At 41.0% G+C, this 17176-nt stretch overlaps 1 protein-coding gene across 3 annotated transcripts in view; it reads right to left on the bottom strand.

Annotated features, from left to right (window-relative positions):
* LOC149119716 (uncharacterized) overlaps positions 1–17176 on the bottom strand; it is a 367358-nt gene that overhangs the window by 5690 nt on the left and 344492 nt on the right. Inside the window, exon 8 of one of the 3 annotated variants that reach the window (XM_089324684.1) lies at positions 4240–4321. The exons of the other annotated variants lie outside the window; for them this stretch is intronic. The gene's annotated coding sequence lies outside the window, so the exon portion shown is untranslated. The remainder of the gene's footprint in view (positions 1–4239; positions 4322–17176) is intronic. 3 annotated transcript variants of the gene reach the window in all.

Raw genomic sequence — 17176 nt, forward strand, 5'->3', positions numbered from 1 at the left:
AGGGGGTGGAGTCCCACAGTTTTTACTCCAATTCTGGCTAGATGATGTCTTCCAGGTCGCTGTTACAAAGCACTGTGTCATGTTACACTTCAAGGTTAAGTCACTCCTTTTCCCCTTTGCTCATGCCCTGTGAATGCTTTAACTCTCTTTTTTTTCTTTTTCTTTTGACAGGCAGAGTGGACAGTGAGAGAGAGACAGAGAGAAAGGTCTTCCTTTTACCGTTGGTTCACCCTCCAATGGCCACTGCGGCCGGCGCACTGCACTGATCCAAAACCAGGAGCCAGGTGCCTCTCCTGGTCTCCCATGTGGGTGCAGGGCCCAAGGACCTGGGCCATCCTCCACTGCACTCCCTGGCCACAGCAGAGAGCTGGCCTGGAAGAGGAGCAACCGGGACAGAATCCGGCGCCCCGACCGGGACTAGAACCTGGTGTGCTGGCGCCACAGGCGGAGGATTAGCCTAGTGAACCGTGGCGCCGGCCCTCTTTTTTTTTTTTTTTTTTTTTTTTAAGAATTTTTTATTTATCCGAGAGGCAGAGAGAGAGAGAGGTCTTGCACCCACTGGTTCACTCCCCAGATGGCCACAACAGCCAGAGCTGGGATGATCTGAAGCCAGGAGCCAGGAGCTTCCTCTGGGTCTCCCACATGGGAGCAGGGGCCCAAGCACCTGGGCCATCTTCCCGGATTCGCCGCCCTCCGCTCCGGGATAGCCTTGCGGGATAGCTCCACAGCCGCCCTCCACTCTGGGATAGCCTTGCGGGATAGCTGCACAGGATGTGTGCCAGGACCTCAGGGCAGGCTTCCCCCAACACCCTCTGGCTGACAGAGCTTCTTTAAGATGATTATTTTGAATTCTTTCTCAGGCAATTCACAGATCTCCATTTTTTTAAGGGTCAATTAATGGCGATTTCTTTCCTTGATGGTGCCACAGTTTTCTGACTGTTCATGTTCCATGCAGCTTTGCATTTGTGTTTGTAGATTTAAAGAAGTACACAGAATTCTTTTTTTAAAAGATTTATTTATTTATTTGAAAGTCAGAGTTACACAGAGAGAGGAGAGAGAGAGAGAGAGAGAGAGAGAGAGAGAGGTCTTCCATCCGTTGGCTCACTCCCCACTAATGGCCGGAGCTGTGCCCATCTGAAGCCAGGATCCAGGAGCCTCCTCCAGGTCTCCCACACCGGTGCAGGGGCCCAAGGACTTGGGCCATCTTCTACTGCTTTCCCAGGCCACAGCAGAGAGCTGGATCATAAGTGGAGTAGCCAGGTCTCAAACTGGCAGCCTTATAAGATGCCGGTTCTTCAGACCAGGACATTAACCCACTGCCCCACAGCACTGGCCCCAACACAGAAGTCTCTGTGAAATGGTTGCAGCAAGGAAAGATCTTCACAAATCAGCACAGTTAGAGATTCTGGGAACCTGTAAAACATTTTCTGTGGTTTTGCAAGTTCATTCCTCTGCTTCCCTCTCGGATTTGTTTGCCTTTCTCCAATGTCACAGAGCTATGCAGGTCACCATAAACTTTCCGCTCCTTTTCTCCAGGGCAGTGCACTAAAATGCCAGCATGTTGAGAACAAGCTCCATTTCTCTCCCTTCCTCCTGATGGAGAAGTCCTAGGGTTGTACAAACCTCTTCTCAATCTCACAATGTACTGCAGGCTGCTGAAAAGTGCCTGCCTTTTTCCTTAGGGGAAATCCAAGGAGGCTGTGTACAAGCTACACTTCTCTCCCTTCTTCCTGAAAGAGAAATCTCAGTATTATGCTTCTTCACTCAATCCTGCAGTGCCATAGTGGCTACTGAGGGTCACCTGTCCCTTTTTCCTGGTGGACTGTGCACTAGAATCCGAATTCTGCTTCTTCCCCTTTATCACAAAGGAGAAGTCACGGAGTTGTATATGCTTTCTTAGTCCTGCAATGCTGCGCAGGCCACTGAGAATGCCTGCCTGTTTTCTTTGTTTTTGCTGCCCCCCTGGTATTCATATTCTGCTGGCTGCTTCAGTACTCAGAATTAGGCAAGATACAAGTAGTCAGTGCTTTGAACGGCTGGAGATGTCACAGGCATGTTTCACTCACTCTTTGCCCCAAAGGAAAAATCATGGGCCAAGTTTGGTGCTGAGCTATGAGCTGACTTAGGGGAGGACAGACACAGATAAAATCAAATTGCTGTACATTCCCATTTCAAAGCAAATTTTCTCATTTTCATATGGGTCTGAGGTATTAAAAATTCTTAACTGAGTTCTAAAGTTCTTTTGGCCCAGAGAGTCTTGTTTTATTGGTACTTCTGTGGGAGGATAAGACTTGGGTCTTCCTGACATTTCTGCAGTGTTACACATTTTATTGACACTACAATACTTCCAAGAATCAACCTGGTCCTTTATAATCAGATTTCTTAGAACAGAACTTTTTCATAATCATCAACTTGTGCCAACTATTTTATGGGTAACTACTAAGTATCAGACATGGTAGGACTGAACTCCGATTTGTTACTCTTACTTCATTTCATAATCAGAAGTAAAGTTCAACAAGAAAAAAATTCTTTCATTGGAAGATATAATATATTAAGAAGATGACATGGCATTGGCCATTCACAATCCATTACAATAAGGGATTGATTAATAAATGAGTCAGCTAGTACAGAGAAATTACTTTTACTTTCCTTGGCTGAAAGTGATTTCCATCAGGGCAAAAGCAGTATTTCTTTGGTGATTAAGGCAAAATATTTCCTATAATAACAATTCCCAACTCTCAGCTGTTTCCAGCAACCATGACTTATTTATATTTCACTCATGTAACATACACAATATGTCAACCTGACTCTCTAGGGTAGATGTCTCCGTGTGATGGCTAATTATTGGACTTCCATATCACCAACTGATTCCACAGTCTTGTCAGAAGTGATAAAGAGGGTTGGAAAGTTGGGTGCCAGTAACTAAATAAAACCATGATAAAGTGACACATATCACATCTGTTCAAATGCCATTGTGTAAATAAAGCCAAACACTGGTGCCTAATTTCAAGAAGAGAAGCATCATCTTTACATGTGTCCAAAAGAAGGGCATTAGATACTGATGATGAATAGTAATTATGATCACATTAGCCACCTTTATGACACTAAGAAAAATGGTCAGTCAATAAATATACTCAAAAATATTTCACTCTGGTTCACCTTAGGAGGTAACTAAGAGCTGATTCCTCACATACATGTTGTTTACCGAGACATAGATCTTTTCAAGGCTTGATAGCAGGGTTAATTGTCTTGCCATTTAGTTCCCGCCTATTCTCCAAGGTTCAAATCCACTCTTGTTTCCTGTAACAAAGTTTCTAAACCTCCCGGTCCGACAGGGATCTCTATTCTTTCATACCACTTATCTCTTCAATTTTAATGCATGAATACAAAGTCATAGGCAGTATCTGATTTGATCTTGGCAAGTACTGTGAAACAAACATGATTATCCTCATTTTACTGAAGAGGAAATTGAGGTTCCACATAGTTTCTCACATCTTTAGAAAGAATATCTGGACTGAAAAATCTCTTAATAACACAGATTGGTGCTTAGGTTGCATTCAAAATATTTGATACATGTAACTGTTGATTCCCAAGCTAGTTGGTATATATTTTTAGCAAAAACTGTCAATAACCTCCTCAAATCATCTGAACATGTATCTGTAGTCACATATAATGCACTACTATAAGTCCCTGAAATTATTCATCTGAGGGCTTTACTCCCTGTTCTCTGGAAGGTCCAAAGAGTTAATACTCTCAAGAGACACCCTCAGCCATTTCTCACTCTTCAAATGAAACTATTTTGAGGCATGTCCCATAGGTGTTAGATGTTCCCACTAAGCTCTATTTATCTACTGCAATATCATACACATTTTAATACTCTCTGTATTTGCTTCCTTCCCTTTCCTCCTCAAGTCCTATTCTTCTATATGTGTATCCTAGTATCATGAAACAAATAAACCATCTACACTCAAATCTTTAAGGCATGCTCTGCTACTTGGGGAGACTAGCTAAGGGTAAAATTGGCCTGAGGGAAATCAAAGATATGGATGTTCTCCTGCAATTTCTCCCCCAAGAACGTCAAGTTGAGTACTGATATCATTACATCACTAAACATCTATGGATTCATCATAATGTGAGACTGATTCATTTTGGCTTTGGTTCTGTGCCTGAAAATAGTAGAGACCACAGTGTCAATCTTGTCTGAAATAAGAACTATGGGGTCTTTAGGAGAAATCATACCACATAATGTTGCAGGAAAACTGGCTAGATGAATCCAGGTGCGTGTCCTGGTGTCGATGACAATTTATGAGACTGGACACAGCTGTGAGAGTACAAGAAGTGAAGCTTTAAGTAAAAAAAAAAAAAAAAAGAGAGAGAGAGACTCTGAACAAACAGAGAGGCTGGTAGAAAAAGAAACCAAGCTGTCTAGGGGTATTTGTATGTCTTAAACACATCATCTCCAAAGAGTAAATGCAGTCGTTATACACTTAGCTACTGTGAAGGCAGGGGCAGTCTTAATGGAGCCTTTTCTAATTTGTTTCTGCCCGAAACCTAAATCTTGTTGTCTGTTGGCAAATATTTATTACAAGAGACTTCCATCCTGATTTGTTTAGTATATACATGCTGGCAAGGAGCTGCAGGATGGAGTCAGTCTGGCCTGCTTCTAGGCCTGGGCTGCTTCAATAACATCAGTTTACTGGATATAGAAAATATCCACATATATTGCAATTTTCTCATGGAGGCAAAGCTTCTAAATGCAAATACTTATTCTGTATCACAGAAAACCAAAAGCATGTCTTTTTTTTATATCACCAGGCTTATGTAAAGGGTTTCCCTATGAATTCACACTTCTCTGTACCAAAAAAATAGTCTGGAATTTCCATATTAGTGGTTAGAATCTGCCATTGGCACTGGGAAAACAACATTCCAGCTTTAAGGAAGAATGTGATTCTGGAACAGAATGGTAAATAAAAGGTGTTCAGGGGGATTGGATTAAGATGGCAGGGTAGGGAAGGAGTTTGCAGTTCAACTCTAAGAGAAGATAGTTTTAAAAAAGTGGAAAGGGCCTGGCACTGTGGTACAGTAGGTTAACGGCCTGGCCTGAAGTGCCAGCATCCCATATGGGCATAGGTTCTAGTACTGGCTGCTCCTTTTCTGATCCAGCTCTCTGCTATGGCCTGGGATAGCAGTAGAAGATGGCCCAAGTCCTTGGGCCCCTGCACCCACATGGGAGACCCAGATGAAGCTCCTGGCTCCTGGCTTCGAATCGGCGCAGCTCCGGCCATTGAAGCCATCTGGGGAGTGAACCAGTGGATGGAAAACCTACCTCTCTCTGTAACTCTGTCTTTCAAATAAATAAAATAAATCTTTAAAAAAAGTGGAAAGAGTACAGTCTCAGGGAACAATTAGGGAGAAAACAGTACAGGAAACTACACAAATTGGAGGAACACAGTGAACCTATGTGGGGGTCAAAGACGCGCACAACTTTGGACCCTGCACAACTTTGGACCCCATGAGCCGAGAGCCTTCACACCAGCATTGGAGAGCAAGGTGATACTAGACTGTGGTAGCGCAAGCCACTGAAGATAAAGCTGCAGGAAGAGCCTAGAGGGAATATAGCTTGGAGCCTCATGGGGGATAGTGTACATGCCAAACTAGAGGAGAAAAAACAAATGCAGGGCACATTTTCTCTCTCCCCAATCAACCTCCAAAGGTACCCTGTAACAATCTGACAGAGGGCAGGCACCATTTTGGACATCCATAACAACTATGCAAGCTCGTGTCCACACCCAGCAACCAGCTAAGCAGAGACTCCTGAGTCTGGTGGCAAGAATAGACAGGGGGCTGGGTGCTCATGACTGCAGGAGGCTTGTGTGCCTGGACTTTGAAAACACTGAGGCTGTGTGGGAGGACTTAGTGCGTGGCGGGGACACTGGGCAGTCACTGTGGGAGGCTCCACGTAATCAGGGCTCCCTGGTTACCTGGTGAGAGACATTGCTGGGGAAACCGAGCTTATACTGAGGATTGCACAGATCCTTTGTGTGGTCCTTGTGGCAGAACAGATGAATAATATACAAAATGAGTTAACATCCAGGACTGGTTTCCTTCGAAGAGAGTTCAGCTGAGTCCACACCAACAGACAAGAAGAAATCCCCCCTCTAATTAAAAAAGAAAGGAGATTTACCATGCCAAATCTGGGTATGTCACCTCAGACACCATTCACCTTGGAGCACAGAACAGAGCTCCCTGGCAAATCCCACTACATGCCTCTACTTACTCCCTGAAAGCAGATACTCCACTAATCCAATCAGACAAAATCCAGAGATAAAAGCCGCCACAGCAAAAAAATCAAAGAATAAATCAACTAGTATCCCCACAAATGCTGAATAACAAACACCAATCCAAGAAAAAACAAGGAAGATAATATGACATCACCAAAAGAACACAAGATTCCAATTCTAAATTGTGAAGACGAAGAGATGGAAGAAATGTAAGAAATGGAATTCAAAAAATTGATCATAGGATTACTTTGAAATAACTAGAAGCAAATGCATGAAATAATGAAATCCATACATGACATGCAGGAAAATTTCTCCCAACAAATTGAGATCTTAAAGAGAAATCAAAATGAAATCTTGCAAATGAAGAATTCAATACAACAAATAAAAAATACACTGGAAAGCCATAACAACAGATTCAGTGAAACAGAATAAAAAAATATCCAATTTAGAAGACAAAGCACAGGAAATTATACAGTCAGACCAAACACAAGAAGAAGAAATTCAAAAACTAAGAAAGACAGTTGGGAATATATAGAATACTATCAAACAAACATGTCTGTTCTAGGAGTTCCTGAAGGCGTGGAAAGAGAGAAATGATTAGAAGGTCTTTTAAAGTGAAATAATAACAGAAAATTTCCCCATTTTGGAGAAATAAAGGAATGTCCAAGTACAAGAAGCACATAGAACTCCTAACAAACATGACCAGAAAAGATCTTCACCATGACACATTGTAATCAAACACTCCACAGTAAAACATAAAGAAAAGATATACATGAGAGAAACCCAGATTACTTTCAGAGGCTCTCCAATTAGAATCACAGCAGACTTCTCATTAGAAACCCTGCAGGCTAGGAGAGAATTGTGAGATATATTCCAAGTCTTAAGAGTAAAAAACTGTCAACCCAGGTTATTGTACCCTGCAAATATATCATTTATGAATAAAGGTGAAATAAAGACCTTTCATGAAAAAGGACAGAAACTGAAAGAATTTGTCACCACCTGTCCAGCCCTGCAGAAGATGCCTAAGGACATAGAAACACAAAAACATGGTCATCACTATGAAAGAAGGAAAAAGGTAGAAAAGTTCCCAGTAAAAGTACAAAGAAAATAAAAAGTAAAAACTAGGAATATTTATGGAAAAATGGCAAAATAATTGCTTATCAATAGTCACCTTGAATGTAAATGGCCTTAACTCTCCAGTTAATGACACAGACTGGCTGAATGGATTAAAAAATGAGATACACAGTAGTCTCATAGAATGGCAAATGCCCAGAACAGCACTCTGGCCTCAGAATCAGCCCTTAAGGCATTCAGATCTGGCTTTCTTGAAGAAATCATTCATTTCTTTAGAGTATGAGTTTCCAGCTTTTACCTTTTGGAGCTGTTAAAGACATAAAGCTATGCCAAACATGTAGAGGGGTGTGTGTGTGTGAGTGTGTGTGTGCGTGTGCAACATCCTATTGAATGGGGAAAAGTTGGAAGCATTTCCACTGAGATCTGGTACCAGACAGGGATGTCCACTCTCACCACTGCTATTCAATATAGTTCTGGAGGTTCTAGCCAGAACTATTAGGCAAGAAAAAGAAATTAAAGGGATACAAATTGGGAAGGAAGAACTCAAACTATCCCTCTTTGCAGATGACATGGTTCTTTATTTAGGGGACCCAAAGAACTCTACTAAGAGACTATTGGAACTCATAGAACAGTTTGGAAGAATCAATATCATCAAAATGTCCATTCTCCCAAAAGCAATTTATAAATTCAATGCAATACCGATCAAGATACCGAAGACCTTCTTCTCAGATCTGGAAAAAATGGTGCTGAAATTTATATGGAGGCACAAGAGACCTCGAATAGCTAAAGCAATCTTGTACAGCAAAAACAAAGCCGGAGGCATCACAATACCAGATTTCAGGACATACTACAGGGCACTTGTAATCAAAACAGCATGGTACTGGTACAGAAACAGATGGATAGACCAATGGAACAGAATTGAAACACCAGAAATCAACCCAAACATCTACAGCCAACTTATATTTGATCAAGGATCTAAAACTAATTCCTGGAGCAAGGACAGTCTATTCAATAAATGGTGCTGGGAAAATTGGATTTCCACGTGCAGAAGCATGAAGCAAGACCCCTACCTTACACCTTACACAAAAATCCACTCAACATGGATTAAAGACCTAAATCTACTACCTGACACCATCAAGTTACTAGAGAACATTGGAGAAACCCTTCAAGATATTGGCACAGGCAAAGACTTTCTGGAAAAGACCCGGGAGGCACAGGCAGTCAAAGCCAAAATCAACTATTGGGATTGCATCAAATTGAGAAGTTTCTGTACTGAAAAAGAAACAGTCAGGAGAGTGAAGAGACAACCGACAGAATGGGAAAAAATATTTGCAAACTATGCAACAGATAAAGGGTTAATAACCAGAATCTACAAAGAGATCAAGAAACTCCACAAAAACAAAACCAACAACCCACTTAAGAGATGGGCCAAGGACCTCAATAGACATTTTTCAAAAGAGGAAATCCAAATGGCCAACAGGCACATGAAAAAATGTTAAAGGTCATTAGCAATCAGGGAAATGCAAATCAAAACCACAATGAGGTTCCACCTCACCCCGGTTAGAATGGCTCACATGCAGAAATCTACCAACAACAGATGCTGGCGAGGATGTGGGGAAAAAGGGACACTAACCCACTGTTGGTCGGAATGCAAACTGGTCAAGCCACTATGGAAGTCAGTCTGGAGATTCCTCAGAAACCTGAAGATAACCCTACCGTTCGACCCAGCCATCCCACTCCTTGGAATTTACCCAAAGGAATTTAAATTAGCAAACAAAAAAGTGGTCTTCACCCTAATGTTTATTGCAGCTCAATTCACAATAGCTAAGACCTGGAACCAACCTAAATGCCCATCAACGGTTGACTGGATAAAGAAATTATAGGATATGTACTCTTTAGAATACTATACCACAGTAAGAAACAACGAAATCCAGTCATTTGCAACAAAATGGAGGAATCTGGAACACATCATGCTGAGTGAACTAAGCCAGTCCCAAAGGGACAAATACCATATGTTCTCCCTGATTGGTGACAACTGACTGAACACCAAAAAGGAAACCTGTTGAAGTGAAATGGACACTATGGAAACGGTGACTTGATCAGCATAGCCCTGACTGCTAATGGACAACTTAATACATTATCCCTCTTAGTTTTTTTTTTTGTCTGTTCTACTTAATATGACTGGTTTAATTCTGTAATTAATACACAGTTATTCTTAAGTGTTGAAAATTAACTGAAATGTGATCCCTGTTAAACATAAGAGTGGGAATAAGAGAGGGAAGAGATGTATAATTTGGGACATGCTCAAGCTGACTTGCCCCAAATGGTAGAGTTAGAAACATACCAGGGGATTCCAATTCAATCCCATCAAGGTGGCATGTACCAATGCCATCTCACTATTCCAAGTGATCAATTTCAGTTCACAATTGATCATAATGAAAGGACTAAGAGTCAAAGGGAGCACATAAACAAGTCTAGTACCTGCTAACACTAACCGATAGAATAAATAAAGGGGAGAGTGATCCAACCTGGGAAGTGAGATACTCAGCAGACTCATAGAATGGCAGATGTCCTAAACAGCACTCTGGCCTCAGAATCAGCCCTAAAGGCATTCGGAGCTGGCTGAAAAGCCCATGAGAGTATTTCAGGCATGGAAAGCCAAGACACTGGCAAAAGATCTCTGTGAGTGAGATCCCAGTGAAAGAACAGGTCTTCAAAGGAGGAGGTACCTTTCTCTGAAGGGAGGAGAGAACCTCCACTTTGACTATGACCTTGTCTAAACAAGATAAGAATCGGAGAACTCAGAGGGCTTCCATAGCCTTGGAAACTCATGACTGGAGCATAGGGAGATTACTGATGCCATAGACAGGAGTGTCAATTGGTAAAGTCAACAACAGGAGTCACGGTGCACTTACTCCTCATGTAGGATCTCTGTCCTTAATGTGCTGTGCATTGAGATTTAATGCTATAACGAGTACTCAAACAATATATTTCACTATGTGTTTCTATGGGGGTGCAAACTGTTGAAATCTTTACTTAATGCATACTAAACTGATCCTCTGTAAAAAAAAAAAAAAAGAAATTATCAATTCCCAACTTGACGCTCACTGGGATTAAACATGACAATAGGTCTGATCTGATTTCATCATCATTTAAAAAAATCATCTATTATTTTTCACTTTATGTTTCTGTGTGGGAGCAAACTGTTGAAATCCTTACTTAATGTATACTAAGCTGATCTTCTGTATATTAAGATAATCGAAAATGAATCTTGATGTGAATGGAAGGGGAGAGGGAGTGGGAAAGGGGAGGGTTGTGGGTGGGAGGGACGGTATGGGGGGGAAGCCATTGTAATCCAAAAATCGTACTTTGGAAATTTATATTCATTAAATAAAAGTTAAAAAAAATATTGAACACACACACACACACACAAAAAAGAAAACCACAGGGGAAAAAAATTAGTCTTACACAAGTTTAATAAATATTTACTATACAGGGCACTGTGAAAAAAATCTGTGAGAATTTAAAGGAAGATAGGATTTTCCTCAGCTTAATATTTTCACAATGGCAATAACACAAATAAGTAAAAGAAATAAATCTAAAAATAAGTTGTCAAGAACAATCTCCACATTAAGGACAGATCCCACATGAGAAGTAAGTACACAGTGACTCCTGTTGTTGACTTAACAATTTGACACTCTTGTTTTTGGCATCAGTTATCTCCCCAGGCTCTAGTCATGAGTTGCCAAGACTATGGAAGGCTTCTGAGTTCGCCGACTTCGATCTTATTCAGACAGGGTCATAGTCAAAGTAGAAGTTCTCTCCTCCCTTCAGAGAAAGGTACCTCCTTCTTTGATGGCCCCGTTCTTTCCACTGGGATCTCACGCAGAGATCTTTCATTTAGGTCTTTTTTTTTTTTTTTCAGAGTGTCTTGGCTTTCCATGCCTAAAACACTCTCATGGGCTCTTCAGCCAGATCTGAATGCCTTAAGGACTGATTCTGAAGCCAGAGTGCTATTTAGGACATCTGCCATTCTATGAGTCTGCTGTGTATCCTGCTTCCCATGTTGGATCGTTCTCTCCCTTTTTTATTCTATCAGTTAGTATTAGCAGACACTAGTCTTGTTTATGTGATCCCTTTGACTCTTAGACCTATCAGTGTGATCAATTGTGAACTGAAATTGATCACTTGGACTAGTGAGATGGCATTGGTACATGCCACCTTGATGGGATTGTATTGGCGTCTTGTCCAATGTGAAGTAATGCTATAACTAGTACTGAAACAGTATTTTACACTTTGTGTTGCTGTGTGCGTGCAATCTGATGAAATCTTTACTTAATATATACTAAATTGATCTTCTGTATATAAAGATAATTGAAAATGAATCTTGATGTGAATGGAATGGGAGAGGGAGCGGGAGATGGGAGGGGTGTGAGTGGAAGGATGTTATGGGTGGGGGGGAGCCATTGTAATCCATAAACTGTACTTTGGAAATTTATATTTACTAAATAAAAGTTAAAAAAAAGAACAATCTCCAAACAACTGGTAGAGCTGGTCAGCGCCTAAGATTGAAGATCTGAACAAGGAAAGGCACGTATCTCACAGCCCCAGTCAAAAAGGGCTTTTAGAAAGAGATGAGAATTTGATGGGTCTCCATCAATGATTCTGGCTTGATTAGGAATAAAAGGGGATGGACAGCCTATTGTCTGGAAACAGTATGGAGAAAACCACTGAGATAGTAACCCGAAGTTTGTCCAGTGAGTAGAAGAGATTGATGATTGCGGCTGGCACTGCAGTGTAGCGGGTAAAGCTGCCTTACTGCTGCCTGCTGTGCCGGCATCCTATGTGGGCACCAGTTCAAGTCCCAGCTGCTCTATTTCTGATCCAAATCCCTGCTAATGCCCCTTGGAAAGCAGTGGAAGATGGTGCATATCACTAGGCCCCTGCAACAATGTGGAAGACTTGGAAGAAGGTCTTGGCTATGCATCAGTACAGGCTGGACCGTGGCAACCATTTGGAGAGTAAACCAGGTGATGTAACATATCCCCATCTCTCCCTTTCTCTGTAACTCTACCTTTCAAAATAAATATTTAAAACAAATAGAAAAAAAATGAAATTGATGATAATTAAACCAAGCTTCTCAAAATTAAGTTTCTGTAATCAAAATCTCTGGGGATGGATAAGGATGTGAGAAATTTGTTTTTGTTTATTTTAATGTTTGAGGGAGGGAAGGCGGGAGGGAGGGAAGGAAGGAGGGAGGGAGGGCGAGGAAGAGGAGGAGGGAGAGGGAGAGGGAGAGGGAGAGGGAGAGGGAGGGAGGGAGGGAGGGAGGGAGAGAGAGAGAGAGAACATGCACACTCTACTCATTGACCCATTCCCCAAATGCCCACAACAGCTAGGGGCTGGACCTGGGCCAAGGCTGCAAGCTGGGAATGCAATCCAGGTCTCCTATATGGGTATCAGAAACCCAGTAACTTGAGTCATCACTATTATCAAACAGAATCCACATTGGCAGAAGGCTATAGTCAGGAGCCTATGCTGAGAATCAAACCCAAGTACTCTGATACGGGATATAGACACCTTAACCACTAGGCTAAACACATACTTCTAGGAATTTGTTTTTAATGATTCCATACATACTAGTCAATCCCAATTCAAAGTAAATGTGAGGAAACACTTGCACTACACTATTTATATCTTTCCTCTCAGTGATGTCTTTTCCTGTGTTGTCCTTTCCCTTCATCTCTCCATCCATCAAGGCCTAGCTGCAATGCAGCCTCCTCTAGAAATCCTTCAATAATTTCATGTTTCCCACCCATAATCAGTAAATGAATCCTCTATGACTACTGTGCAGTGGGAGATATGGGGAGACATCTGAGCTGGGACGTGAGCAGGTATTGTACACTCTGAGCAGGAGTAGAGTTACAGGGGAGAATCACAGGTTTGCACTTATAATTTAGTTCATTTGAGTTGAGGTTACTATGTAAGGGTACAATAGCAGGTAAAACAACAACCAACAACCAAAGAAAAATAGCCGAGGCCCGGGATATAGTGCAACATGTATACTATATGTGTTACATCTCTCCAAAGCAAAATGCTTTAAAATCCCTGATATTTTCTTAATGCCTACAACATTCAGTATATTTTAAATTAGAAAATGAATTTAGAATCAAGGACAGATCTTCATTATTTCTGAAGTCTCTATTGTATCTGGCATTATACAAGCCTTCTATAATAAACAGACAATTAAATTATCTTAAATTTCTTAAATACCTTAAATTTCCATTAACTATTTTGGATACCTAAAAGTGTCAAACACTATTGGCAGTACTAGAGACTTAGAAATGACTAAGTCCTTGCCCTACCTTCAAGGAAATTAATAATAAACTGAAGGAGATAGATACAGTAATACAAGCATAATGGGGTTTCTGTAAGTGTTGAGGGAAGGTAAATTCTAATTGGAAGAAATGAAGAATTGAGTAGCAGTCTTTGCATGGTGGTATGGATTTGAGATGCATAGAAACCAGTGGTTTCTACTTTCCCAGTAACAGGTATGAATTTGTAGAGAAGTACAGGAAATATTCTGTTTATTCCAGTTTAGAGAAAGATTAGGGTGGCTAAATTCCCAATTGTGGCTGTGGAAAATAGAAGCAAGAGAAGCCATTCACTCATCAAATCCTAATAGCTAAGTGGGGCATTGTGTATGGAATCTGTGACTAGTGTGGCAGAGGTGGCAAAAAAAAAAAAAAAACAGAGTATTGTAGTGATTAAAAAAATTGTTAAAGGGGGTAAGGTATTCCTGAGATTAGTTTAGCTGAAACTATCACCTCTCCTTCATCCAATGACAAAGTCAAATTTGAGCCTAACTAGGGAAACACATCAACTGTAGGAGATCTCATCTGCAGAATGAGGGGTCAGATAATCTGACCTTCTCAGTGTGTTCAAACCCCAATATATTATGGTCCTGTGACATGACTTTTGCATTTCCCAGGGCTTATCAGGAGAGTAAGGGGTGACCCTGGTCACCCAGCAACCTTAGGCTATTCCCTGGAGAAGGCCATGGGAAAGAAAAGGGTAATTAGGAGTTACAAAACATCCGCAAAATCTTAGTTCATGTCCTCAGAGCAGCCTGAGCTCTGGAGAGCCATAGTACAGACAGGAAATCAATATTAAATACTCTTTGCACATCAACTCCTGAAAGTTCACTATCAACTTCTGAAAATAATCCTCTACAAAAGGCAGCTAAATCTTGAGCAACCTTCACATAACTTGGTGACACAGAGGCTAAAGAGTCCCCAAGGGACCCATGGAAGTCAAAGCACAGGAGCTATAGAAGATTTTTATAATGTAGTATCAGGGCTCTATGAGGGGGTCATTCAACCTCAAATTTGCATGCAATAACTACTTCAATTATAACCTCTATGAGAGGTCCCCACTTTCTGGAAAACTGTGAATCAGCTTGCTGACTGTTGAAGATGTTGTCTACAAGGAACTAAGCGGAAAAGACGTGGAGAATAAGGTAGGGACATGGTTTGTATCACGTACCTCCCTTAGTTCCCCCTAGGAATAGAGATTCTTCTCCTAAATGATTTGCAGACTATAGCAGAAGGAAAACAGGAGACACATTCTCCTGTACTGGAGATCTAACATTGGGTCATACTCTCTTGTCACTAAATCCTGATATCCCCATCAGGTTGAGTATGGTTTCTGGGTGTTACACTGTGTATGTGTGTGTATGTGTGTGTGTGTACATGCATTCTAAGCTGCTTCTTTAAAACAGAACTGTTTAGCAGATGATGTCAAATAAAGTAATATACACAGCCTTTCACTTGGCTGTTATCAGCTAAAAAAAACCTACTGCCACAGTAGACAGGTTATCCAGTCATCTGGAATCATATTCCTAGTGTTCACATTTGATTAGAAATCTTTAAAAAGCTGTCTCATCATTCACAACAAAATAGGGTAGCCACTTTTTCCATTTATTTTCTCCCCAAAGCTGTGTTTCTGTATCCCAAAATACTGACTGGTGCAGCTCGTTGCTGAAGGAAAGGAGCCTACATGACAGAGTGTGCCTGCTAAGGCTAAATGGCATGGAAGTAATGGTTGCTTATATACCAGTTTATATCTGTCATCCCAACTTGATTAATAGCACCCTTTCCCACTCTTAAAATTGCCCCCATTTGAACAATGAATAACAGGGTTAACTGACAAAGTGATTCTTTGGATCAACTGTTGCTTTTGGTTCCTCTAATTTAGTTAAATATTCGGACTTTGTTCTGTATACCCACCACTAGATAATTTCAAGGAGAGTAACTTCAAGTGAAAGAGAGTGAGGGTGATTTTTAAAAATGCAAAACCACATTCAGTATCTGCAGGGCACGTGTACAGCTTAGAACCTCTCCCTCATGAGATGACTATTCTGCAGCATCTCATTAGGCATGTTTTGCACATGACCTTGGGAGCCAGGATATGCTCTAAAATAACATTATCTTGCACCTGAACAGTACACTAGCAACCTTTAGCCATTACACTTGGAAATTGAAATCAATTTCCCTTTCCTGACTCTGCCTTTAGGGCCAGGTGTTTGTAAGGTTATTTTGGTGGTATGAGTGTCTCCACAGTTCAGTGGAGCTGATGAACTGGGATGTATAAAGCTACCCCACTGACAAGCCCATGCACTTGAGGTTGAAATGAGACACGTGCTGTTAGCGAATGGGTTATAGGCTGGCATTCAGATCTACTTACCGTGCCAGCCAGTGCATGCGGGAGGCACTGTCCACACATTTTCCTCTTAACTGCCCTTGTACTCCTCAGGGCATGGGTGATATACATGTGCTTTAATTACCTTGATAGCTTCAGAGTATTTCTCTTAAATGACTAGCCGTTAACTCCTGGGTACATAAAAGATACTCTCAAGCATCTCCTGGAGACACTAAACTGCTCTGCAAGTAGGAAGCAATAAGATCAAAGAGGACTCAGGTGTCTGTCTGCAATGGAGGAAGGAAAACAATTAGAGTAAGGGTTCTCTAGCGCAGCAGTGATAAGACTACAGATTCTGAGGCCCAACATTTTGGTGACTCCACTTCCTTAGGTTTGGGAGTGAATGTAGGAATCTGCATTTTAACCAGAATGGTGGGTAACTCTCAGGTAGCGCTGTCATGACCGCTCTTCGAGAAGAACTAAATTAGATAAAGAGTTTTAATTCAGAAAAAGGATAAAGTGACATGAATTCAGACCAAGGGAAACTAGATTATCTTTTTGGGGGGAAAATTGAAAGATTTCATTTAAAGAATACCCATAATTCCATTATACAGTGGCGATTAAACACATGTTATAGTTAACAGAGCAGGTATTTACTACCAATTTTGTAAAAATGAATGTTAAGAAGAAATTCTTAAGAATTTTAAGAATTGCTCAAAGAAATTTACAGACAGCAAAGGAAGAAACATTATGCTGTCACTACAGTTAACCTTACAGAAAAACACTTAAGCAGCATTAACTGTTTTCTTATTAATACAGACACACCACGAGGAACTTCTTATTAGCATTTCCACTAGAACACCTCCTACTTTTATATAAAACTAAACTGTCTTGAAAGACAGACACCATTGACTTTGTTAGAGAATAGGCAGTTTAAGGAGAATCAAAGACAGAATTATCAAAAGAAGTTGGCAAAATCTGCATACGATACCTTGTATATCTATAAAGGCCTATTCCAATTGAGATTAATGCCCAATTCTAACCACACTCTGTGCAGTACAGTAGTAAATGTGGCAATCAGAAAGACAAAGTACAAGGAATAGTGCTTTGCACAGAGCAGA

The sequence above is a fragment of the Oryctolagus cuniculus genome, chromosome X, assembly GCF_051225735.1.
Source record: "Oryctolagus cuniculus isolate XC-2025 breed Fujian yellow rabbit chromosome X, ASM5122573v1, whole genome shotgun sequence".
Taxonomy (NCBI): domain Eukaryota; kingdom Metazoa; phylum Chordata; class Mammalia; order Lagomorpha; family Leporidae; genus Oryctolagus; species Oryctolagus cuniculus.